This window comes from Pongo pygmaeus, chromosome 16 (genome assembly GCF_028885625.2).
Source record: "Pongo pygmaeus isolate AG05252 chromosome 16, NHGRI_mPonPyg2-v2.0_pri, whole genome shotgun sequence".
Lineage (NCBI taxonomy): Eukaryota > Metazoa > Chordata > Mammalia > Primates > Hominidae > Pongo > Pongo pygmaeus.
The window spans coordinates 69,197,327-69,224,525 of NC_072389.2; the positions used below are offsets into that span (position 1 = coordinate 69,197,327).

The following is a 27,199-nucleotide window of genomic DNA, read 5'->3' on the forward strand; positions in this document are numbered from 1 at the left end:
TTCTTTTCCCCTCAGACTTAAAAGTATATTAACGGCTTCCCAATAGGGTTAGGTCTTGGGAACATGACAATACTCTGCTGCTCTCCTTAACCCTATTCAAACCTCTACAACTAGTCCATTTATTTCCTGCCAGGACCCTCACTGATATAGATAGCTCCCCAGGATTAAAATCACTTAGTCTGCTTAAGGCTCACAATCAACTGTCCCCACCAACCTAATAAATTTTACCACACCATGCTCCCCAACTGTCTCTGCTCTAGTCAGGTAGGAATTCCTACCAATTCCTACATCACTCAGTTGAGATATGTTCACTCCTACCTTTGTGCCTCTATTCATGCTGTTGTCCTCTGTAATGCCCACCCCTTCCTTTCCACTTATACTTTCTACAGTTACTAATTCAAATCCTACCTCCCCCGCCCCCCGCCCAAATTAAACCTGCCTGAACAACCTTAACCCTCAATTATCTTTCTTATCTTGGAATTTCTGTATCTGTCACAAGGAACTACTTTGAAAACTATGAAAATAAATATTAGTTGTTACCCTATATGGTCTCTAATTGTTCATCATATATCCCCTAAAGGTAAGTAACATCAGCCATTTTAAGTTTCTTCTTTTGTATTCCTTTATGGAAGTTTAGCATAACATTATAGTAACTCTAGTTGACCAAAAAAAAAAAAAAAATACATCACTACAATGTCCGAGTACAAAAAGTTTGTGACAAGCAGCTATAAGCAAATTTATTATGTTTTTAATGATTTTGTTTTCAATGTAGTGATTCTGAATAACGGCTGCTATCAAACTTGGGTGGTTTCTTTTTTAGAACATCAATGTACTTTTTTTTTCCTCAAAGAAACAGGGTCTTGCTCTGTTGCCTAGATTAGACTGCAGTGGCACAATCACAGCTCACTGGAGCCTTGAACTCCTGGGTCCAAGTGATCCTCCTGCCTCAGCATCCTGAGTAGCTAGGACTACAAGCACATGCTACCACTCAGCTAATTTTTTTCTTTTTTCCAGAGACAAGGTCTCACTATGTTGCCAAGGCTGGTTTCAAACTCCTGGCCTCAAGTAATCCTTCTGTCTCAGCCTTCCAAAGTGCTGGAATTACAGGCATGACCCACTGTACACTGCTCATCAATGTACTTTTTAATGAAAGAATCTTTGGGGAAAAAAAAGAGTAAAGTAAGTTATCCATTTGTCAAGTTCAACAGTCTGTTATGGTAATAGATGCAATTAATCCAGAAATGCAAACAGAAATGTCAGCACATGCAAATACCTTAATTTGCAGCTGACCAGTGGCCATGAAGCAGACACTAGATGTCAACAGAAGTATACTTTCTAGAGGAATGAAGATCCTGAGGGTCCTTATCATATTGTCTGTAGAAAAAAATCACCTTCCACGTCTTTAGAACCATCAATCTGTTAGCAACTATAAAGGAAAGCCTACATCATGACAATCAACATTTTTAGTAAATTTATCCTCACAGAACTCCCAATGTTATATCCAATTGATACTTCAAGAACTCATTCTTATGGCCTCCCTAAAACAAAAAATGAAGAAATAGCAAAAATATCAGAAGTAAATACTCTGGCTAGCTCCTCAAATAGTCACAGAATAGTTATATATGAGTAAGATTTTAAGGAGAAAAAAATAAAATTCAAAAGATTATCTGAAAGAGTTAATGGTATCAAAAGAAATAGGGATGGAGGGGGAAGACACAATAGTATCAACCACTGACTGGCTTCGAAGTTACCTTTAACTTCTTCATCAAAAAATAAACAAAAATAAAGGCATGAACCCCTAGTATATTCTAATGAACCAAGGGTCAGTCCTATTTGTGCATTTTTCTAAATCTGTAATTATGTGTTAATTTTAATAAAGGCATTCTGACTTACCACTACAAACAACTTAACAAGAATGTGCAAAATTTATCCATAGTAAATTCCACTGCATACAAAGCAGTGCTCCTAAAAGACTCAGAACCTCAAAGCATATAAAGATATATAAGCAATTACAGTACAATATGATAACGTTCCCATACAAGGCTACACATCAGGATCTGTGGATAACACTAACATAATGAAGAGAAAGAATGGCCAGGACACAACAGACCAATCCTGGGCCACTGCAAAAGTTGAGTTGAGAAATATGGGCCTAAAATAAAAGAGGAACAATATATTGAACTTGTACAGAGATTAATTTTAAGGACATTTAGAAGGTATACTCAGCAGGACTAGGCTCAGTCAACATTTTCTTAGTGTAGTTTTAATCAAGAAACAAAGTACTGTTTAAGCTAAGAAATATCCTATTCATTGCAGCCTTGTTTAGAATAGCAAAAAAAAAAAAAAAGAGTAATAAATGCAATGAAAAGGGGAAACAATGTTTTTTGTTTTTTGTTTTTTTAAAATAGAGATAAGGTCTCACTATGTTGCCCAGACTGGTCTCGAACCCCTAGGTTCAAGCAATCCTCCTGCCTCAGCCTCCCAAAGTGCTGTGATTACAGGTGTGAGCTACTGCACCCAGCCAGGAAACAATCTAAAGTCCACAAATAATAAACTGGTTAAATAAATTATACACATATACTAGAATTCAAGGCAATCATTAAAATGAATGAGGAAGATCTACAGTTATTTGGGATGTATTAAGTTGAAAATGATTACTATGATATACTAAGTTAAAAATACATTAAGATGCAGACCAAGCACCCACATCAAGGTATATACACAAAAGAATTAAAAGCAGAGACTCAAACAGATATTTGTACACCAATGTTAATAGCAGCATTATTCATAATAATCAAAAGGCAGAAATAGACCAACTGTCCATCAACAGATGAATGGATAAACAAAATGTGGTGTATATACATACACTGAAATAGTACTCAGCCATAAAAAGAAATGAAATTTTGATATATACTATGAGTAGATCTTTAAACTATTATGTTTCATGAAATAAGCCATTTGTGTAAAAATAAAAAAAAGAGGGGCTATATATATGAAAGCATTACTAGAGTGGTTGAAAATCTCTGGAAGACACATAAGAAACCAATGACAGTTAACTCTGGGAAAAACTAGGAAAATGAAGACACAGCAAGAATGAATGAAAGGGAGATATATCTTTTGCTACAACCTTTTTTATACTATGTAAGTTTATCATTTATATATATTGCTTAATTTTTTTTAATTTAAAAAAAAGGGCAAGGATAGTTTTCTATGGACGCTAAAACCAATGGGAAAGGGTTGTAGGAGAGACAATTTTCACGTGATCTCAAAATACCACCGCCTAATTGTTCATTAATTACAAAGGGGAAAAAAGTACATTTGCAAAGAAATAATTTGGTGATAGTCACCACCTTAAGCAATCAAATTTAGCATCACCTATAAAGAAGGAAAATGGCATTAAGTGCCTCCTGAGGTGATTTAAGGAGTACATAACATCACCTACATAGTGTTAATGCAGCAAATGTTTAACTTGAATATATAATATTAAAGAACCAAGAGGCAAATTCACATTGTAGGACATTGTATAAGACAACTGGCCTAGATTCTTCAATAAAGTTAACATCATTTGGGGAAAAAAAGGCTGGGGATTACTCTAGAGTTAAAGAAACATAAACACCAAAAGCAGTATGTGAATGTGATTGGATCCTGGACCCGAAAAAAACAAAAAGCAACTATAAAAGATATGTGGGAAACGAGAAAGATTTAAACACAAATGTTGCATATTAGGTGATAATGAATTAATGTTATTTTCCTTCGGTGTGATAAAAGTATTGTGGTTAAGTTGGAGAATGTCCTTCTTCTTAGGAGATACATGCCAATGTACTGGGAGAGGATAGGGAGGATCATGATGACTACAACTTAGTCTCACTTAAAGCAAAATGTATGTATGTTTAGAGCAGAGGAAAAAAGCAGTTGCAGCAAAATGTTGCAATTTGTGAATCTAGGTGAAAAGCACTATTCTTCATTTTTTCTATAAATTTGAGAAATTTTCAAAATCAGAATTTGGGGAGGAGTATACAAACAGCTGAATCAGGCACAGCTGAGCCCCCGTAACATAAAAGAGGAAAGGGGCCAGGCACAGTGGCTCAAGCCTGTAATCCCAGCACTTTCCGAGGCCGAGACGGGCGGATCCCGATCCCGAGGTCAGGAGATCGAGACCATCCTGGCTAACATGGTGAAAGCCCGTCTCTACTAAAAATATAAAAAATTAGCCGGGCGTGGTGGCAGGTGCCTGTAGTCCCAGCTACTCGGGAGGCTGAGGCAGGAGAATGGCGTGAACCCAGGAGGCAGAGCTTGCAGTGAGCCGAGATCGCGCCACTGTACTCCAGCCTGGGCGACTCAGTGAGACTCTCAAAAAAAAAAAAAAAAACGGAAAGGAAAAAACAAAGGTTATCTTTGACAATAAAAGTATACATAGGAATTACATGACAGACATGGTTTTTCCATTATTAACCATGTTCTTCCTGACGGGGCATACATAATAAACTGATTCATTCCCTGGAGTATCTGTATTAAACAAATCTTACTTTTAATTTCCTTACAACATAATCATTTTTCTTTAAGTAATTACAGTGAATCCACCTCTATAAATTTAGAGCTAGATTTGTAACTCTTGCTCAAAAACGAGCTGGCAGAAAAACACTGTTCCCATAAACATAGACACTAAGTTGCCTACCCTTCCTACAAGTAAGAGAAAAGCCAGACAGCAAGATGACAAGTTTACTCAGGCTTATGCTTTTACAAATTACACAGAAGGAAGCTAAAGGGCAGCGAATAGCCTGGTTCACCAAAAATTATAGGAAGACACAACCTTCCATCTCTTAAATCTTCAACCCACATTTTCATTGTTTCAAAACAGTAGGAATTCCTATGTTAGAAAATATCTAGGCAAATCTGTATTGTAACATGACTGGAGGTAAGTTTTAGCAGGGAAAATCTAAAAGGCCAAACTGATTTGGAAATGTGTATGTGCTTACTTTTCTTTGAATACATCTATTGCCTTGAGAATTCACTTTCATACAACACACTGAAGTCACACTATAAAGATCTGATTCAAAAGGAAATGGGAAGTTTTTCTTGTTTCCTCATCTTGAACTGTATCTAACTCCCTCCTGAGAATCTCTCAGGGTGACAAAAAATAAGCAGAATATGAAAATAAATCCATCCCTGTGGAACTCATGAAGCTGCACACTTACTATATACACACTTCTATGAATGTATATTATATTTTGATTAAAAAAGGTTTTTAAACATTTTTAAATAAAACACATAGGTACAAATTTAACAAAATGAGCAGGATCTACATGCTAAAAATTATAAAGAAAAAAATAAAAATAATAAAGGAAAAAATTATTAAGGAAAGAAATCAAAGATAAAATAGATGGAAAGACATGCCACATTCCTAGATTTGAAGACTAAATATTATAAAATGTCAATTGTCCCCCAAATTGATCTATAAATTGAATGTAATACTTAACAAAATACCAGAAAGATTTTTTTGGTTTTATAAGCAACCTTATTTTAAAATTTTATATGGAAAGATTAAGGAACTAGAATAGCTAAAAACATACACCTTACCATCAACTTACAATCAACGATATTGAGATACATAAATAAAACATATTGCCAACCCTCAAAAAGATTTTCAAAATAAGACCTTCATAAAAATCTGCTTGGGCAGAGAGAATGATTAACAAAGCAAATTACTAGATATTGTCAATAAATCAGGAAGATTTGCTAAAGAATATATAGGTGGTTCCTAAAGAATTGACTTCAAGTACAAAAATCCATTTCACAACACAACAGGCTCTTTTCCCTCCCACCACTGCAACAGTACTGATAATCAGAGATGGACACACACACACACACACACACACACACACACACACACACTCATAAGTACATGCACTAAAAGAGCCCATACATAGAGTGGTCCAAAAGAGCCACACTTTATTCTTCTTAATGTTTACAAAACCTGAGTTACTTATCTTTTAATCTAGGACAGTGTGAAAGGGTTTTTTTTTTAATATCAACCCAAAAAATAATCAATAACCCCAAAGTCTAAAGAAAAAACAGTAAAATGAAGATTTACACTACTCATTGTCTCCTTAAATTAACTTAACCCCAAATAATTTTTTACCTACTCACCTAGCCTTAACTAACAGGTCAGCTATTAGTGTGGGAAGAAGAGGAGAGGAAACTATCCATCCCAGTTTGCCCAGGACATTACCATTGTATGCCTGTGTTTCTGCGTGTACCATTTTACTGTGGCAGAGGCAGAAGATCAAATGCCTATCAACGTCCTCTTTTAAGAATACAGCATTTTGTCCAGGTGTGGTGGCTCGCACCTGTAATCCCAGCACTTTGGGAGGCCGAGGCGGGCGAATCACCTGAGGTCAGGAGTTTGAGACCAGCCTGGTCAACATGGTGAAACCCCGTCTCTACAAAAAATGCAAAAATTAGCTGGGCGTGGTGGCGGGTGCCTGTAATCCCAGCTACTTGGGAGGCTGAGACAGGACAATGGCTTGAACCCAGGAGACAGAGGTTGCAGTGAGCTGAGACAGCACCATTGCACTCCAGCCTGGGCGACAAGAGCAAAACTCCATCTCAAAAAACAAACAATAACAAAAAAAGAGTACAGTATTTTAAGTTATAAAACAATACGTACAGAATTTGGAAAAGAGTATTTCTGTATATAAATAGACCTATGAAAAATCTGGACAATTATACATCATAATTTAACAATGATTATTCTGTGTCGTGGGATTACAGATGGTTTTCACTTTTTCCACTACCTAAAAATCATTTTTTACAACAAATATATTACTTTTCACACTTAGAAGGGAGTTATTTCCATTTGTTAAAATGCAACTTTTCTTTGTGACCCAAATCCTCATCTCAAGAGCACACACTACTCTTCTTTAATATATGTTATTTGCCAAGAACTAAGGCAATGTGATTTAGTATAGACAACATTAGCTTTGTGGGTGGGGGAGGGGATTGGAGGTTTTTGTTTTTGTTTTTGTTTTTTTGAGATACAGTCTGGCTCTGCTGCCCATGCTGGAGTGCAATGGCACGATAGCTCACTGCAACTTCCACCTCCCAGTTTCTAGCAATTCTCATACCTTAGCCACCCAAGTAGCTGGGATTACAGGCGTGCACCATCACATCTGGCTACTTTTTGTACTAGTTTTTGTACTTTTAGTAGAGACAGGGTTTTGCCATGTTGGCCAGGCTGGTCTTGAACTCCTGGCCTCAAGTTATCTGCCCGCCTCGGCCTCCCAAAGTGCTGGGATTACAGGCGTGAGCCACCACACACGGCCAACATTAGCTTTCAAGATGCAGAAAATTTAAATCCAAGAATCAGCTCTGCTATGGAAAATATGAAACCTACCTGTCTACGTTTCAAAGTTGTTAAGAGGATCAAATAAGAATTCATATGAAAGTACTTTAATGCAATGTACTAATGTGAGCTATGATTATGACAAGTCCATGAATAAAACTGTATAACCTCAGATCTCATGTATAAAATAAGTGGGGTCCTAAATGAGTTCCAACGCATTTCTAAACCTGAAATTCTGTATTAACGGTGTCCTCTTAACTCAGCCTTCTACCTGCATCTAACCTACCTCCCCTAGAAGTATATCTTTTTTTTATGGATAATGGTTCCCAGGTCTTCATGCTTTCTATCTTCACTAGGACATAGCCAACTCTCTGCATTCTTCTCTTACGGCTCTGATTGTCTAAAAGTTAAAGAAAATATGTCTGTTCCCTTCAAAAAGACTTTAAATCCCCTCTTAATCTAATTTATATTTCATGCTCTCCACCTTCTATATCTTGCAACGTAGAGTAGTGGCTATGCACATGAAACCTGGAGCCAGGCTACGTAGGTTTAGATCCTGGCTTTGCTATGTCACTAACTCTGCAACGTAACCTTGCACAATTTACTTAATCTTTCTGTGCCTCAGTTTCCTCATCTGTAAAATAGGTATAACAAGAGTATGCCTACTGCAGAAGGTTGTGTAAAGTAATGAAAACCGTGCCTGGATGTAGTAAATGTTACATAGTGACTGATGAAGTCCTTTTCTAACCTTGCTTCTCTAAAAGTGTAATGCTTACAGGCTAAGATGAAACAATGAACCAACATTTGCCTCTGGCTTTTTCTCACTGAAAAATGTCTTATTATTTACCTATCAAAAGTTTCTCCACATCACTGTAGTGAAGTCAAACACACTCTTCATGGCTGGATATATTTTTTTTTTACTCTGTTCAAATCCTCTAACCTAACATGTTAGTCCAGTCTCATGCTGCTGTGAAGAAATACCCAAGACTGGGTAATTCATAAAGGAAAGAGGTTTAATTTCCTCACAGTTCCACAGGGCTGGAGAGGCCCAGAAAACTTACAATCATGGCAGAAGGGGTTAGCAAACACATCCTTCTTCACATGGGGGCAAGAGGAGAAGTGCCTAGCAAAAGGGGTGAAAGCCCCTTTTAAAACCATCAGATCTCATGAGAACTCACTATCAGGAGAACAGCATGAGGGTAACCATCCCCATGATTCATTTACCTCCCACCGGGTCCCTCCCCCCACACGTAGGGATTATGGGAACTAAAATTCAAGATGAGATTTGGGTGGGGACACAGCCAAACCATATCACCTAACATTTCCCAAAATTTGTTCACTAGTTCCTCAAGATGTTATAAGGAGGAAAAAAGGTTCAGAGATCAAATAAATTTGGAAAATACTGAGTTTAATGTTAAACAGGCTTCTTTACTGTAAGTCTTTTACATGTTAATATGTACTTGACATTCCAAGAGAAAATAAAGTACACATTGTTTCCCAAGTTTATTCGACTCCAGAGCCCTTTTGTCAAGGAGCCACATTGGGAAATGCTGCTGCTCCAGTTCTTTGACAGCCTTTAATAAAAATATGCTGTCTTATGTAAACTCAATATTTTATTAATCTGATTCACACAAAAGGTCTGTTCTCAAGTTCATGCTGAGAAATCTGGCTCAAGAAACTAATAACTACTGCCCTGCACAAATTACTCTTGAAATTTCTGAATATCAACATTGTCCTCTTAAAAAGAACAAACATCATTGACCAGCTCCATACTGTAAGTCACAAGCTATTTATTTCATGATGAGATTTTAACCTATTTATTTACCAACATCCTTTAAATAAAGTCTATTTATTCAACATTCTCAAATTATCAATAATGAGGACTTGCACTCTTCCTTTAAAGGAATTCCACCACAGAACCTTGCCAATCATCCCAGTACCAGTGCTGGCACACAGTGTCCTAAACATACAACTTACAGGGTTGAAGAAATACTGAAAAAAGAAAATGCCATCTAACACATGAATGAAGAAGGAACAATAGAATTTCACAATTTTGCAATCCCTGATGAATTAAGAAGTCTAAGCAATTATCATCAACAGCTGCTAAGAGACATAAGACCTTACATATCTCCTGATGGAAACACAAATCACTCCTATGAAGTACTCTTACTGAGAGAAAAAAAAAATACAAACCAACCTATCAATTTACAGGAAATTCAGGAGACAGGAAGAACATGTTAAGTGACATTACAGAGATGCAATGAGACTAAGGGAAATTTATCAGGGCAAACAACCTGGTTTCTTTTAAAAATTAAGAAAAAAAAGAGATGAAGAGAGTCTAAAGATTTAAAACGATGTAATAAACATGCCAAACTGTTGTAAAGTATGAACCTTATTTGGATGTCACTTCAAGCAAATAAACTATAGATCTATAGCTATCTATAAATCAGAGAAATATGAAGCCTGATTCATATTTGATATTAAGAACTTGCTATACATTTTTTGGTATGATAATGTTACTATGGTTATGCTATAAAAAAAGAAAGAGACTCCATCTTTTAAAAATCAATACTGAAATATCTGAAAGGTAAACATTACGTATGTCAAGGATTTGATTTAAAAAAATCCAGAGGCCGGGTGTGGTGGCTCACACCTGTAATCCAAACACTTTGGGTGGCTGAGGCAGGTGGATCACCTGAGGCAAGGAGTTCAAGACCAACCTGGCCAACATGGCAAAACCCCATCTCTACTAAAAATACAAAAATTAGCTGGGCAGGGCAGCACATGCCTGTAATCCCAGCTACTTGGGAGGCTGAGGCACGACAGTCGCTTGAACCCAGGTGGTGGAGGTTGCAGTCAGCCAAGTTCGCGCCACTGCACTCCAGTGTGGGTGACACAGCGAGACTCTGTCTCAAATAATAATAACAACAACAATCCAAGGATTGGGGATGAGGGGTGCTAGATAGAAATATAGATGAAACAAGACTGCCTATGAGTCGATAATTCTTGAAGTTCAATGTTGGGTATATGGGAGCTCTTTATAGTATTCCCTCTACTTTTATATTGATATATATTTAAAATACACTATAATAAAATGATAAGAAAAAATGCTGTATGGGAATTGAATTATCATAGTATCTACCTATTCCCATAATAGATTAACCCAGAGTCAGGCACAAGTAAGTGCCTTTAGCATAATTTACTAAGATCAAATTATATTTCTAGAATACCATAAGGAATCATTTGACATGAACTTCACAAGTAATCAACATGCTAAGCTCTCCTATGTAATAATTACTCTTATTTGCAAGTCTGTTAACAGTATCTAACCAATTTATAGCTCTCTGTGAAAAAAAGTGTTTAAGTATTATTTATTTTTAAATTTTTGTATTAAATAAAGCAACAGTCACAGAAAAAAACTGCAGACAATATTGCAGAATCATTGGTGTCTTTCTAGTCATACGGGCCTTTGGTACTTCTGGAATTTATTGTCAGCAGAGTTACTGCCTAAGCACTCCAGCTCACTGAGCTCCCAAACAGGACTAGTTTTATCTTGTGTACAAAAACCCTTTCCTGCCTGCCTACTCTGAAATAAGGAGCCAAACCGACAGATGGCAGACGAAAAGGAAGAGGGAGGTGATAAGGAGGCAGTACAAGACAGCACCAGGAAAAAATAACAGAAAGAACTGAAAGACATCTTAAATATGAATATAAAAATATAAAATATTCACCAATTTCTTAGATTTTTGCAAAACTAAGTCACATTTTGTCACTCAATTACTTTAAAGCTAAGTGATTCTGTGAATTCGTATTGGATTTTATTCCTTTATATGGCATAGCTTTGAGAGTTTTGAAAAATCCTTCTTAATATCTTAGACCAATTTAAATTAACCAAAGTATTTCAAACTATTCTCAAAAGAACAACAGAAATGGGACATACTAAACTTTTATCAACATTTCACTACTGCCACACATCTGCCTTTTTAGAAGCTACCAGACTTTCTTTTTCAACTTCTAAAGAGTAAAGTGCCCCACCTCCATGCTAATCCATGATACAATCAAAACCACTTCAGTATTACTGCAGCCTACTAGTAGGTTTTAATTAAAATATTGCTTTAAAAGATATTATAGTGTTGCCATTATAGTTTTAATCTAAATTTATGTAAAATGCCTAGGCTTTTGGTATAAGAAACATTATTTAAGAACATGCCAATTACCATAAGCCATCTTGGCCCATTCGTAATGCCAAGCACTTCTGCTTCCAGATTAAGTAGCTTTCCAATCACTTATTTGGGAGATCAAACCTGCAGTACCATACAACATAGAAGACCACTACTCATACTCTGGCAATTTTACAAAGAAATAGCAATTTCTAGGCTTTGGTTGCAGAACCAGAACCAGTTCATTTCTGGTTGCATCATAAAAAAAGAACAACTAGAGGTTGAGATTATTCAGGGGCTCATTCCCAAGGCAGCTCGCTGTCTCTTCCATGGAAGTTTGTCAAATGGGAGAATAACATCTGCCTGCCTGTCTCACAGAGGTGTTATTTACATCAATTGAGAAAATGTTTACCAAAGTATTTTATAAACTAAAAAACTATAAATAAATGTAAGTTGTTATCCTCTATTTGTTTGCACTCTAGACAGTTTGCTTAATCTTGCTCCTTAATATCATTGGGTTTCAAGGTCTACCAAGAAAAACTTTGTATTTCAAGGTATAAAGATTCACTAATATTCACTTTTAATAGTGAAGTCCAGTCCTTACACCAATTACTGTTCTCTTCTAACATCTATTCCTCTCCTTGGCAAAACAGAACTAGAAACATGCTATAAGAAATCAAAGCAATAGGTAGTCTCTAAAGTTCCGTCTCATTGTCACCATGAATTCCTGAACACCCATATATCATAGTCCTGCCCACATGACACTATTTGGATGGGGTTTTATATCAGCCAAAACTATGTCATTGAGGCTGGCCATGTCTACGCTCTGCCCCCGCTAGTCTCCACCAACACTTTTTCATTTCTGAATTCTCATCCAGTCTGCATCACTTCCTAGCTGTATGATCTTAGGCAAGTTACTTAACCTCTCTGTGCTTCAAATTCCTTATCTGCAAATAAGGTTTTACCTCATAAGTTTAAACGTGCGTTAAATAATACATGGAAAAACGCTAAGAGAGTGGATGTTAAGAGTTCTCACCACAAAAATGATGACTAAATGAAGTAATGTATATGTAAATTAGCTAGATGTAGTCATTCCACAATGTATATATACTTCAAAACTTCATGTACCACACAAGAAATACATACAATTTTATCTGCCAATTTAAAAATAAAAAAAAACATGAAACTGCTTAGAACAGTGACTGCACAGTAAACGTTCAATGTGCTAGTGTTATTCCTTTATATGTGCATCTGTCTACTCCCCTACCACACCACCATCATTAATTACACAAATCTTTCCATCATTCTCCATCCCTCATTCTTTCCAAAAGAATGAGCAAATTTTGAGAAAGCAGATACTATGATCATATTACTGACTAAATTTCATTATACATGACTGAATACTTGGTTTTATAACAGAGTTCAATGATACTTCATAAAAAAAGATAACGGCCCACAATGCTTCTAAATTATATTAACACTGAAATATAATCTTCCTAGTTCTAAATTAGGTTAACCACTTATTTCCAATGCTATCAGTTATCAAGGCTGCTTACTTGAATTATATCACATAAAAGTGGCCATCACCAAAGAGTTCTATGGTATAGGGACTAAGGTCTTAAAATACGGCAAAACTTTAAAAAGCCTTCCACAAATACTACTGTATTTGCTTAAAAACAACAATGTATCTCAAAAAAATCAAAAGCAACAGAGACGTTATCCTTTTTTTTTTTTTGCTTTTGAGACAAGGTCTTGCTATGCTGCCTAGGCTAGTGTTGGAACTCCTGTGCTCAAGCAGTTCTCTGGCCTTGGCTTCTCAAGTAGCTAGGACTATAGGCATGCCACCATGCCCAGCTTAACAGAGACTTTAAATCAGGAGTTTAGGGTGGGAAAAATAACTTACCAGAAACAAGAGGAAATATTACTACTACATTAACATTACTACCATTATCATTAGGGGACAACCAAATAGCTTAAACACTTGCAACCAGAACAAGAGCTAAAAATTCAAGTTTTGTTTTTACATATTACTTAGCACACTCGATGAACAATTACATGCTCTTGATAATGTTATAAATTCTAAATTCTAACATTTCGCATGTAAGTACTCAATGCAAAGAATTCACAGCATTGTTTAACTGACGCAACAGTCCTCCTTTAGCTTAAGAATTACTTGAACTAGCCAGGTGCACTAGCTCATGCCTATAATTCCAGCACTTTGGGAGGCTGGGGTGAGAGAATCACTTGAGCCCAGGAGTTTGAGACCAGCCTAGGCAACAGAGTGAGACCTCATCCCTAAAAAAATTAGCAGAGGGCCAGGTGCAGTGGCTCACACCTGTAATCCCAGAACTTTAGGAGGCTGAGGCGGGCAGATCACGAGGTCAGGAGATGGAAACCACCCTGACCAACATAGCAAAACCCCGTCTCTACTAAAAAAAATACAAAAAATTAGCCAGGCGTGGTGGCATGCACCTGTAGTTCCAGCTACTTGGGAAGCTGAGGCAGGGGAATCGCTTGAACCAACGAGGCAGAGGTTGCAATGAGCCGAGATCGTACCACTGCACTCCAGCCTGGTAACAGAGTGAGACTCCATCTCAAACAAAAAAAAAAAAAAAAAAATTTAGCAGGGTGTGGTCGTGCACGTCTGCAGTCACAGCTACCCTGGAGGCTGAGGTGGGAGGATCACCTGAGTCTTGGGAGGTCAAGGCTGCAATGAGCCATGATCCCACCATTGCACTCCAGCCTGGGAGACAGAGTGATACCCTGTCTCAAAAAAAAAAAAAAAAAAAAAAATCAGTTAATCTAATTTAGAGACAGTTTTACTTCACAGACAACTTCCTGAAGTTGGACTCCTAGTTTACTACATGCTAGGCACTTTTCTAGGCAGTGGAATAAACAACATATCCAAGGTTCCTGCTTTCATGGAGTTTACATTCTAGTAAGGAAGACAAATAACAACCAGGTAGGCAAGTAATTCAATTTAAGGAAGCATAAGTGCCATAAAAAAAAAAAAAAAGCAAGAGAGATAGGGGATGTAGGGAGTGGCCACTATTTTATACTGTATTCAGTGAAGATCTCTCTACAGGGGTGAAGTCTGAGGCACTCTCTTTAAACAGAAGCCTGAATTATGTGAGCGAGCCAGCAGTGCAAAAACTTGAGGAAAGGGATGAACAAGTTTTAAACCCTGGGAGTGTGCCTGGCCCGGTCAAGGAATACGGATAGTTCAATGTAGCAGAAGTGGAATAAACAAGGAGAGGGAGGCAGGGACTACATCATGTAGGACTTTGCAGGTCATGGCTAGGAATGTGGCTGTTCTTTTAATTTCAGTATTTTAAATTACTTTAAAATAGCCAGGTGCTGTGGCTCATGCCTGTAATCCCAGCACTTTGGGAAGCCAAGGCGGGCAGATCACTTAAGGCCAGGAGTTCGAGACCAGCCTGACCAACATGGTGAACCCCCGTCTCTACTAAAAAGACAAAAATTAGCCGGGCCTGGTGGCATGTGCCTGTAATCCCAGCAACTCGGGAGGCTGAGGCAGGATAATCGCTTGAACTCGGGAGGCAGAGGTTGCAGGTGAGCCAAGATCATGCCACTGCACTCTAGCCTGGGCAACAGAGCAAGACTCCATCTCAAAAAAAAAAAAAAATTTTTAATAATAATTGTAATTTTAAATAATAAATTGTAATTTAATTTAGATGTCATCTAAAGTATTAAGGAGTGATTAACATTTGAAAAGGTCATTCTAGTTATGAAGTAGAAAACAGCCTATAAGAGGTCAAGTGAGAAAACAAGGAAACCAGATAAGAGACTATTATAATTACCCACACAGGAGATGGTGGTGGTTTAAACCAGAATAAGGCAGAGATGACAAAACGTGATCAGATTAGAAATGTATTCAGAAAATAGAGCCAAGATGATTTGCTAATAGACTGGTTAAAGGGTATAAAGAAAAAAGAAGAATCATAGATCACTTAGGATTCTGGCCTGAGCAACTAGTTGCATGGTCCTGCCATTTATTAATACCTTCTGTGTTGTACAAATTTAGTTTGAGATGTCTATTAGATAGTTTGTTATATAAGTAAACTCGTGTCATGGGGTTTGTTGTACAGATTATTTCGTCACCCAGGTATTAAGCCTAGTACCCATTAGTTATTTTTCCTGATCCTCTCCCTCCTCCCATTTTCCACTCTCCAATAGGCCCCAGTGACTGTTGCTCTCCCTGTGTGTCCACGTTTTCTCATCATTTAGCTCCCGCGTATAAGTGAGAACAAGCAGATGAACTATGACACTCGATCTTGGGGAGGAGGTTTAGGCTGAAGACACAAATGTGAGTCAACTGGCATACAGATAGTATTTAAAGTCATGGAACTAAATAAATATAGATGTAGAAGATTTTGTTTATTTCATCCTCACATCAGCCCTATGACGTAGCAACTGTAATTATTCCCATTTTATAGATCAGAAAACTGAGACTAAGAGATTAAGACTTGCCTAACATCATTCTACCTAACTGGTAGAAGGAAGAAGGAGGTGGGGGAAAAGAACAGATCTAACTGACGACAATGCCCATGACCTTTCTCAACTGGGGCTTGTTATCTGAACCTCAGAACATCAACAATGGTCGGAGTGGATACTTTCTCAATTCTCACAAGGATGGTACATAACTAGTGCCATCCTACATTGGAGAAAAGTTAATTCTTTACATATAACAAATGTCCAAATGTCTTTGGGCATTTGGGTTTAATTCTCTTATGAAACCCAGTTGAAAGAAAAAAGGAAACTATACTATACTACTATTATTCCATTATTATTATTCCATTACTACTATTAGGAATAATTTAAAATGAGAGACATTTTTGCATAGCAAAAGAACAATTAACAAAATGAAAACGTAGCCTAGGGATTTGGAGAAAATATTTGCAAATTATGTATCTGTTAATATCCAAAATATGTAAGGAACTCACACAACTCAATAACAAAAAACAAAAATGAATAACCTGATTTTAAGATGGGCAAATGACTTGAATAGATATTTCTCCAAACAGGACATAAAAATGCCTCAACATCACTAATCATCAGGGAAACACAAATCAAAACCACAATGAGGTATCACCTCACACCTGTCAGGATGGCAATTATCAAAGAGACAAGAGATAAGTGTTGATGAGGGAGTGGAGAAAAGGGAATATTTGAACACTGTTGGTGGAAATGTAAATTGGAACCGCCATTATGGAAAACAGTATGTAGGTTTCTCAAAAAATTAAAAAGGGCCGGGCGCAGTTGCTCACGCCTATAATCCCAGCACTTTGGGAGGCTGAGGTGGGCAGATCACGAGGTCAGGAGATGGAGACCATCCTGGCTAACACAGTGAAACCCCATCTCTACTAAAAATACAAAAAAATTAGCCGGGTGTGGTGGCAGGCACCTGTAGTCCCAGCTACTTAGGAGGCTGAGGCAGGAGAATCACTTGAACCTGGGAGACAGAGGTTGCACTGAGCTGAGATTATGCCACTGCACTCCAGCCTGGGCAACAGAGCGAGACTCCATCTCAAAAAAAAAAAAAAAAATTAAAAAGAAAACAACCATATGATCCAGCAATCTCTCTTCTGGGTTTTAACCCAAAAGAAATAAAAGCAGCACCTCTGAGAGAGAGCTGCACTCCCATGTTCACTGCAGCATTATTCACACTAACTGAGATATGCAACCAACCTACACATCTGTCAGTGGATGGCTCGATAAAGAAATTGTGATACAAACACACTCTGGAATAGTATTCAGCTTTCAAAAAGGAGATCCTGCCATTTACAACAAAACAAATGAACCTGGAGGACATTGTCTTAAGTGACATAAGCCAGACGTAAGAAAAAAAAAAAACAACTAAATGATCTTTTCTATATGTGGAATCTTAAAAAAAAAAGTCAAATACATAGAAGCAGAGACTAGAACAGTGGCTGGGAGAGTGGGGGAGATGTAGGTCAAGGGAACAAAGTTGCAGTTATGTAGGATGAATAAATCTAGAGATCTAAAGTATAGCATGAGGGCTGGGCACGATGGCTAATGCCTGTAATCAATCCCAGCACTGTGGGAGGCCGAGGCAGGGAGATCACTTGAGGCCGGGAGTTCAAGAGCAACCTAGCCAACTTGGCAAAACCCCATCTTCAAAAATACAAAAAATTAGCCAGGTGTGGCAGCACACACCCAGCTACTTCGATGGCTAAGGCATGAGAATCACCTGAACCCAAGGTGGAGGTTATAGTGAACGGAGATCATACCACTGCACCCCAGCCTGGGTGACAGAGCAAGACTCTGTCTCAAAAAATAAATAAAGTTAGCAAGAGCACTATAATTAATATTAGCATATTATATACCAGAAGTTTTCTAAAAGTAGATTTTAAATGTTCCTAGCACACACACAAAAAAGTAACTATGTGAGATGATGGGTATGTTAAATTGCTTATATAGCAATCATTTCACTACGTATATCAAAACATCATGTGTACACATTAAATTTATACAATAAATAAGTAAGTATGCCTGAAATAAACAAATAAAATGAGAGAGAAGAGACTGGTGAACAATATGTTACCATCCTGTGACTTTTTGTGGGCTTATTTTGTAATCAGTAAAATGAAGTATTATTTGAAGTTTTTATAGCAGCAAAGGTGATTGTATTTTAAGACTATCCCAGGCCTTTACTGGTTCCATTCACAATCAGCACTCAGTATCTATTTTCCTGGGAACATCAGTTCATTAGAAAACCACTAAAAAAAAAGAAAAATAATAATTTTTTTTTTTTTTTTGAGACGGAATCTCACTCTTTTCCCCCAGGCTGAGTATAGCGGTGGGTCTCAGCTCACTGCAACCTCCACCTCCTGGGTTCAAGTGATTCTCCTGCCTCAGCCTCCCGAGTAGCTGGGATTACAGGCACCCGCCACCATGCTCAGTTAATTTTTGTTTTTTTAGTAGAGACAGGGTTTCACCATGTTGGCCAGGCTGGTCTGGAACTCCTGACGTCAGGTGATCCACCCAACTCAGCCTCCCAAAGTGCTGCAATTACAGGTGTGAGCCACCACGCCCGACCAAATAATAATTTCTTAAAAAGAAAACGAATGGAATATAAACTCATCAAGTGCCAGAATCTTTGATTTTCAATTAATGTGTTCCAAGCACCTGGAGCAGTACTCTTTCTAGGAATGAACCTAAATTTCCAGTCTTGCTGGGCAGCACTTGTTACCCTAAAAGATGGGGATTTCTTCATGTTGTCTTGGTTTTTTGGCACCGCTAAAATCTAATAGGATTGCCCTAACCCAGAACTTTAAACTCGCGGTTTAATTTTCATTACAACTGCCCTTCTTCCTTATGGAACTATGACAGGTTCCAAGATACTGCCATTACTGGTCCAAATAACTACCATACCATGGGTATCAATACGTACTGTACATACTGTTCAAAATAACTATGTACAATGTGAACCAATAACTACCGTATCACATATTCTAGAGGAAGAAATATTCTTAGAATTTCAGTTATCCTTTGTTAAACCCCACAAGTATTTTAGAGCACAGGTACTATGAATCAATGCAGCACTTCCATTAAATGCAAAATGTTAAAATGAGCAATCCTGACTAGGCCAGAACTAATGGACTTTACCTGCACATAATAAGCTACATGTATGAATGCAATATTAGTGGACAATGTATTTCATTTTCAAGCTATAAGAACCAACCATCTGCAAGCATTAAGCACTCATCCACAAGGGGTCACCAGAATGACTACTATTTTTTTAATCACTTATCTCTGGCAAAAAAAAAAAAAAAATTATATATACATATATATAAAGTATGACAACGTATTCTGTTGGTGCTTTCACACATTACTGGTGAGAATGCAAATTGGTACACTTGTGGAAGAAAATCTGGGAATTTGGGAATATCTAACAAAACTACATGTGCACTTAACTTTTGAACCAGCAATCACACTTACAGAAATCTACCTTGAAGATACGGTTCTAACGATACCAAAATACTACGCACAAGGCTATTTACATAAGAAACAACCTAAATGCCCATACATAGATGAATAGTTGAAGAGGTTAAGAAACATCTACACAGTCAAGTCACAGCTGTAAAAAAGAATAGGCTGGGTACAGTGGCTCACGCCCATAATCCCAACACTTTGGAAGGCCAATGTGAGAGGATCACTTGAGCCCAGGAATTCGAGACCAGCCTGGGCAACATGACAAATCCCCATCTCAAAAAACCAACAAATTAGCCAGGTATAGTGGTGCACACTTGTAGTCCCAGCTACTCGGGTGGCTGAGGAAGAAGGATCGCTTAGGCCCAGGGGATTAAGGCCACAGTTTGAGCCATGATTGTACCACTGCACTCCAGCCTGAGCAACAGAGTGAGACTCTGTCTAAAAAAAAAAAAAAAGACCGAAGAAAATGAAAGGAATATCTCTTCAAAAGAATGACTTGATTTGGAGTCATTTCCAGGATATACTATTGAGTGAAAAAAGTAAAGTGCAAAAGAGTATAGTATACTCTTCACATAAAAAAGAAGGGAACAGGAAACAATCTGGCAGTTGCTCAAAAAGTTAAACATACAGTAATCATATGACCCAGCAATTCCACTCCTAGGTATATATATACCCATGAGAATTAAAAATATATGTCCACACAAAAAATTGTACATGAATGTACAAAACAGCATTATTCATAACAGCTAATAAGTAGAAAACCAAATGTACCTCAACTGACGCATGAACAAAATGTAGTATATTCATACAACGGAATAACATTCAGTTATCAAAAGGAATGAAGTACTGATACATGCTACGACATGGATGAACCTTGACAAAATTATGCTAAGTGAAAGAAGCCAGGCACAAAATGCCACATATTATATGATCCATTAACACAAAACATCCAGAACAGGCAAACACACACAGACAGAAAGTAGACTGGGAAGGGGACCTGGGAAGTGACTGCTAATGGATACAGAGTTTCCTTTGGGGGTGATGAAAGTGTTCCAGAATTAGATAGTTGTGATGGTTGCACCATCTTGTGAATATACTAGAAACCACTGAATTGTACACTTTAAAAGGGTGAGTTGTATGGTATGTGAATTGTATGGCAATAAGAAACTGTATCAGAAGAAAAGGAATATAAGAGAACACTCACATATATTTTCATTTGTGTAACAGAAATAAAGTAAGGGACAAACCAGAAACTAAAGAGACTGTGTACCCACAGGGCATGGGCAAGAGGTAGAAACAAGGATGGGGTGATGGAAATGAGATAGTAAAAACAAGGAGAGAGTGACACTTTTGAGCACAACTTTTTTCCTTTTTTTTTTTTAAGACAAAGTTTCGCTCTTGTTGCCCAGGCTGGAGTACAACGGCGTGATCTTGGCATACCGCAACCTCCGCCTCCCAGGTTCAAGTGATTCTCCTGCCTCAGACTCTCGGGTAGCTGGGATTACAGGCAAGCGCCACCACGCCAAACTAATTTTGTATTTTTAGTAGAGATGGGGTTTCTCCATGTTGGCCAGGCTGGTCTCAAACTCCCAACCTCAGGTGATCCGCCCTCCTCGGCCTCCCAAAGTGCTGGCATTACAGGCATGAGCCACCGCGCCCAGCCTAGTACACCTTTTTATACAGTAGTGTTTAGTAGTAGCAGTGTTTAGTAACTGTACTGTTTCATATGCCAAAAAATAATAATAATTAAAATCAACTAGGGTTGGAGGGAACCCAAAATGGAATAGTAACAATAACAAATGAACGTAATGCATTAGGGATGAATAAGATTAAACTTTAGGGAGTGGGAAAAAAAATAACTAATCTAAGTAACTTTGGAAAACTATTTTGACTAGATACTATAAGGCTAAAGACAAAAATAACTACATACAAATACACTAATTAGTAAACCTGTTTTTCACTAGGGTACAGGTTAGCAATCTGTAACCACTTCATGTGTATTCTAGAAGTCAACAAATAAGTGAGTATACTCTACATCATGAAAGCCAGGTTTCTGACAGAGACAGAAGCTACAAATAAGGAATGGGAGAAGGTTAGAACGAACTTTGTGGTACTGGATTAGAATAGGTGTCAATATGAACCCATGGTTTTAAATATATATAGAATACAGGCAGGGTACTGTGGCTCACGCATGGAATCCCAACACTCTGAGAGGCCAAGGTGGGAGGATCACTTGAGCTCAGGAGCTCAAGGCCAACCTGGGCAAAATAGCAGGACCTCGTCTCTACTAAAAATTTTTAAAAAAATCAGTGGGGCATGGTGGGTGCACGTCTGTAGTCCCAGCTACTTGGGAGGCTGAGGTGGAAGGATGGCTTAAGCCCAGGAGTTCAAGGCTGCAGTAAGCTATGATCACGCCACGGCACTGCAGCCTGGGTGACAGAGTGAGGCCCTGTCTCAAAAAAGAAAGAAATGTCAGTATGTGTGTGTGTGTGCACATATATGTTTATATATATATATATAAAATGTGTGTGTGCATATATATGTTTATATATATATAATATGTGTGTGCACATATATGTTTATATATATATATAAATATATATATAATATACTGATATATTTCCTAGTTCTGTCAACTGAAGTCCTGGGACCAATAAAACTCCAATAAACATACTGAGTATACAGATTTTGATTTTAAATACTATTCTCCAATAAAAGAAACCAGAGCTCCTTGGAGAAGCAGTCGACTCCAGGACTGGTGCAAGAAAAAATAAGATGAGCATGGAACAGCCTGTGGCCCCGGAATATAAGGAAGTGCTTGAAAAAGGGTAGAGGCCAAACTGAAAGAGCTTCCAATGGCCAAAGCTGGAACAATTTGAACAACAAAATAAATAATGATAGTATTGGATTATAATCCATAGAAAATAGAGATCCCATAAGAACACACTAATATAAACAAATAATTGAATAAATAAGTGACGGAAAGGGGACATCTCTCCCTTAAAGAATTCCAATTAATAAATGCAGAAGGAATGAGGGAAATACAAAATCATGATTAGCCAAACACCACAGTAATAACTGTTGCAGACAAGATCTACCAATGGATGTTAAAAATCAATGGGAGGAAGTTTGAGGAGAAAGTGTACATCCACAGTCTCAAAGTATCTCCCCCAAGATATGTATGAACAATAAAGGGAAGAATAGTAACTTTACCGTGAAGAATACCGCTAAGGGTTCAAAGTTAAAATACCACTAGCAAAAAGACATGTCAACACCATGTACCCCCAATGTGATGCATTGAGAAGGACACAACATCACTTCTGTAGTTTTCTTGCAAAACATGCTTAACCTCAATCAAATCATGAGAAAAAACGTCAGACAAACTCAAAATGAAAGAAGTTCTAAAAAATAACAGTACTCATCAAAAATGTCAAGGTCGTAAAAAACAAAAACTGAGGAACTGTCAGAGATTGGAGGAAATGAAGAAGACACAACAACTGAATGCAACATGGGAACCTAGATTAGACCCTAGAACAAAAAAAAAAAGGCATTAATGGGAAAAACCAGTGAAATTAAGTAAAATCTGTAGTCTAGCTAATAGAATTACACCAATGCTAACTTCCTGGTTTTGATCACTGTATTACGGTTATGTAAGTTGTTAACATTAGGGGGTGCTGGGTGAAGAGTATGTAAGAACTCTGTACTCTCTCTGTAACTTTTCTGTAAGTCTAACATTATTTCTAAATAAACCATTAAAAATAACTAAAATCCATCAACCAATCATCTGATACAACTGTCATATCTTCTTGCTGAAAGATCTCATCTGAAATTTAACAGTCCCATTAATTTAGAGAGCCCAGTAGGCGACATCAGAACAAACTAAAATCATGAAAATCGGATCTGGCATCTAGTAAGTAAATAACTACTTTATGCTCTTTTTCACTTTTTGTAGTTAAAGAAAATGTTAACAGATGTGACTTTCCTGGCTTTGCAAACTTCTCTGTAAATGATTTGACCAACTTTTTATGTTTTCAACATCATGATAATCTGCAATACGGGCTCATAACATTGTATTTTATGTGTATGTTAAGCCAAAGTTGTGTAGAGCTTTGTTGTCTGTTTTGTTTTGTTTTGCTTTTGAGATAGAGTCTCACTGTGTCTCCCAGGCTGGAGTAGAGTGGTGCAATCACAGATCACTGCAGCCTCAATCTCCCAGGCTCAATTGATCCTCCCATCTCAGCCTCCCTAATAGCAGGAACTGCAGGTATGCACCACCATGTCCAGCAAATTTTTGTATTTACCGTAGAGACACGGTTTCACCATGTTGCCCAGACTGATCTTAAACTCCTGGGCTCAAGCCATCCTCCCACCTCGGCCTCCCCAAGTGCTGAGATTACAAGCGTGAGCTACTCTGCCTGGCCAAAAGTTCTATTTACAATTTTTTAAACTATCTTCAACGGATTATAGTAAGGTTGTTACTTGCTATTATATAGTTATCCAACTATAACATTCAAGTTTTGTTTCAGAAGTTTCTTTTTATTCTAACACAAACTTCTCACTCTCCAACCCACAATGTCATCATTATCATCACTTTAAGATCTGAAAATCTGAATTTTAAAAATTTTAAAAGATCAGCTCCTTCAATATACCCAGCCCTTTTTTTTTCTATTTCAAATATTAGGGAGTATTCAGTATGACTTTTTTGGGAGAAAAAATGCTTGGAATGTTGGAATTGTATTACTATTTATTATTTGCACCCTCTACTAACCCAATCCAGTCCAATCACCAACACATCCTCCAAAATTCCTTTAAATTAAGTGAGATTTTCAAGAGATGTTTATATTAATAAGCAGATTAAGTGACGCATTTACATTTGCTTTCTCTTCCATGCAACATCAGGGTGCCTGCGTTGGAAATGGAATACATGACCAGCAAATGAATGGATGTGTCACATGCAAACGGCATGACTGGAAATTTAAGAAGCAAAATGATAACCTTAGGGAAAGCAAAATTCATAAAAGTTTAGAATTACAAGAGGCCTTAATAGGACATTTAATCCATTCCAATAACAACAACCCCAGACGACAATCTATCCTATTTCTAAAAGGCTCCAGATTTCCAATCTCCCTAGATATCTCATTCTGCCATACAACCTCGTCAAGTGATTTGGGGGAAATATGATGACTGTTCTTTGCCCTCCTAATGCTATCTTTTCTCAAATAATATAGCAATACATCTTAACTCACTTCCAAGATATATAAATGTGTATAGGTGCAGAATACGTGTGTGTGTGTGTGTGTATATATACATATATACGTACATTAATGCATAAGACAGGCACCTAGGACACTCAATTTTGCTTGTATAAACGCAGGCTATGGAAACACATATATCAAAGGGACATACTCATCCCACACTAATCACAACAGGCACTATGAAACTAACAATGTCACAGAACAATTTTGGTCTAAAAATATCCAGTAGAAATCAATTTCATAAAACCTGAGGTAAATAGGTTTCTTCCCACTATGAATAATCATAGTTTCTTTGCCTTCTACAAATACTGCCCCATTTTGAGCAACCACCACTAGCAGAATTGTAAAAATATAATACATACATAGGTACTAGATCCAAACAGACAATGTTTTAACGTTTGATTTTTCAAACCACTTAGCTAACAATCATTTTGGAAAAGGGCCCAATGAAAAAGATAGTGACGGCAGAGTTCAGCCAGTGATAATGAACTAGTAGCCAGTTTTAATCAAGCAGGCCAGAGAACTGATTCAAATAAAACAAATCATTTTTGGAACAAATATAGAATGAGGAAGTCCCAAGCAAGGATTAAAAAAAAAAAAAAGTGTCTGTTAGGAAATACACCAAAATGTTAACCATGAAATGCCACCTCTGGAGATGGAATTACAAAGATGGGTTAGTTTGTTCAGATTTGTTATTCCTATCATTTAATTATCTCTAAATTCTAAGTATTACAGACATTTCTTAAACTAAGACAAATCTGTCCCTGTGTTTCATAGCTCTCTAAGATAACATGTCTTTTACATAACCTCCTGGGAGAGGTGGTACAAGCTCCTGTCCTCCTCGTGTCTCCCAGTAACCTGCCACCCATCACATAACAGATTCACCATGTTCCCCGGGGGGTAGCTCCTGTCATCACCATCATCATCCTCATCTCACGCTGAAGACTAAACAATGCGCCCCGCCTCGCCTCCCGGTTGCAAAGTCTTTATAATTTGTTGTTTTATTGGGGCGGGAGATTGGAGAAAGGTTTAGCAGATGAGCTGCCCCCACCCAAAGGCAGAGGAGAGGAGGAAGATACGTCGTCCCAGCCTCCACCCCGCTAAAGGCGGCCGGCGCCTGGGGACACCGGGGTCGCGGCACTCCCCGGACCCTGAGAGGGAGTTGGCCGCCGCCCGCGGACCGAGCCCCAGCCGGGGCAGAGGAGCTGGTCAGCGGATAAAGGAATGAGGCAGAAAGAGACGCGACCACCGCGGGGCCGGGGCACAGACATTGTAAGCCGCTGGAGGGGCGGGTCTCTCGGCCCTCTCCGCGGGCGCCTCGGCTTCTACGCTGCTCCGAGGCGCCCGGGCGGCAGGAGGCCTCTAGAGCCGGGGACCCGGGGGGGCCGCGGAGCGCCGGGAGGGCTCCCCCAGCTCGTCTGCCGCCCACCCAGGACCCCAGCAGCCTCGCTCGGCGGCAGTCCCGAAACGGCCCCGGCCGGCCCTGCGCGGCCGGCAAAGCACACACACACACAGGACCAGGAGGACAGAAAATGATGCGTTACCGTACGTGGCTCTGGAGCTGGCGGGGTGGGGCGCGGCTCCGGCGACCCGAGCCCGGCTCCGCAGAGGCTGCGGCGGTCGCGTCCTTTATTTTTGCTGCAGCAGCAGCGACTTGTCAAAGGGAAAGACGTAAGAGGCGGCGGCAGCGGCGGCGGCAGGCGAGTCTCACGAGATTTGGGCGGAACTCTCGCGCAACCGGGAGCCCTCGCCCCGCCCAGCAGGCCCAGCGCGGGAGGTGAAAGGGGAACGGAGAGGAAGGCGGCTGAGGTGGAGCCGGGGGTTGAGCGAAAAGGGGAAGGGGATTTGGGAGCGAGGGGGAGCCAAGCTAGGTGCTGGGGACACTTTGCCACCGCGCGGCCCTCACCTTTCAGCCGTCGCGGAATCCGGGCAGCCCCGACCGCCTGCGGGGACCTGACTTCACAGATGAAGCACAATTGGGGGCGTTTCACAAAGGGTGGTGAGGAGTCGGGGGCCATGCGGTGCGCTCCCTTTTCCTCGTGGTGGGCAGGGAAGACCCCGCCGCCCGGCGTCCCTGAGCCGCCGGGCGAAGGGACACGTGTTACGGCCGGCGGCAGGGCCCGGGCCACACCCCTTTATCTCCGCCGCGCACCCGGCGCCCCACGCTCTTTATCTCTCATCGCAGCGGCCCCGGCCCTCCGACCGGCCAAATTCAATCACATAAAAGCGTTGACCTACTCTTCCACCTTGTTCATGTCTTTGCGCCTTACGGGACTGCCAGAACCCCGCAGATGCCAGGGCCTGGCTCCTCGGTTTTCTTTTCTGCCTGGGAACACAGTAAAGTGTCCTTTGGGTGACTTACATCCTTGATCATGACCTCGACCTCCACGTGAAACCCCATGAGGGGAACGACACAGACTGGCTCAGTCCTCACCATATCTCCACCGCCTAACATTGGTCCAAGT

General features: G+C 39.1%; 1 protein-coding gene across 18 annotated transcripts in view; it reads right to left on the minus strand.

The window, feature by feature from the left end:
* HERC1 (HECT and RLD domain containing E3 ubiquitin protein ligase family member 1) overlaps nucleotides 1-27,199 on the minus strand; it is a 311,831-nt gene that overhangs the window by 220,903 nt on the left and 63,729 nt on the right. For 9 of the 18 annotated variants that reach the window (XM_063652260.1, XM_063652259.1, XM_063652256.1 and 6 more), the window contains exon 1: nucleotides 26,279-26,440. The exons of 1 other annotated variant lie outside the window; for it this stretch is intronic. The gene's annotated coding sequence lies outside the window, so the exon portion shown is untranslated. Of the gene's footprint in view, nucleotides 1-26,278; nucleotides 26,864-27,199 lie in introns of those variants that run through there. 8 more of the 18 variants (XM_063652261.1, XM_063652246.1, XM_063652245.1 and 5 more) reach the window with 7 other exon arrangements.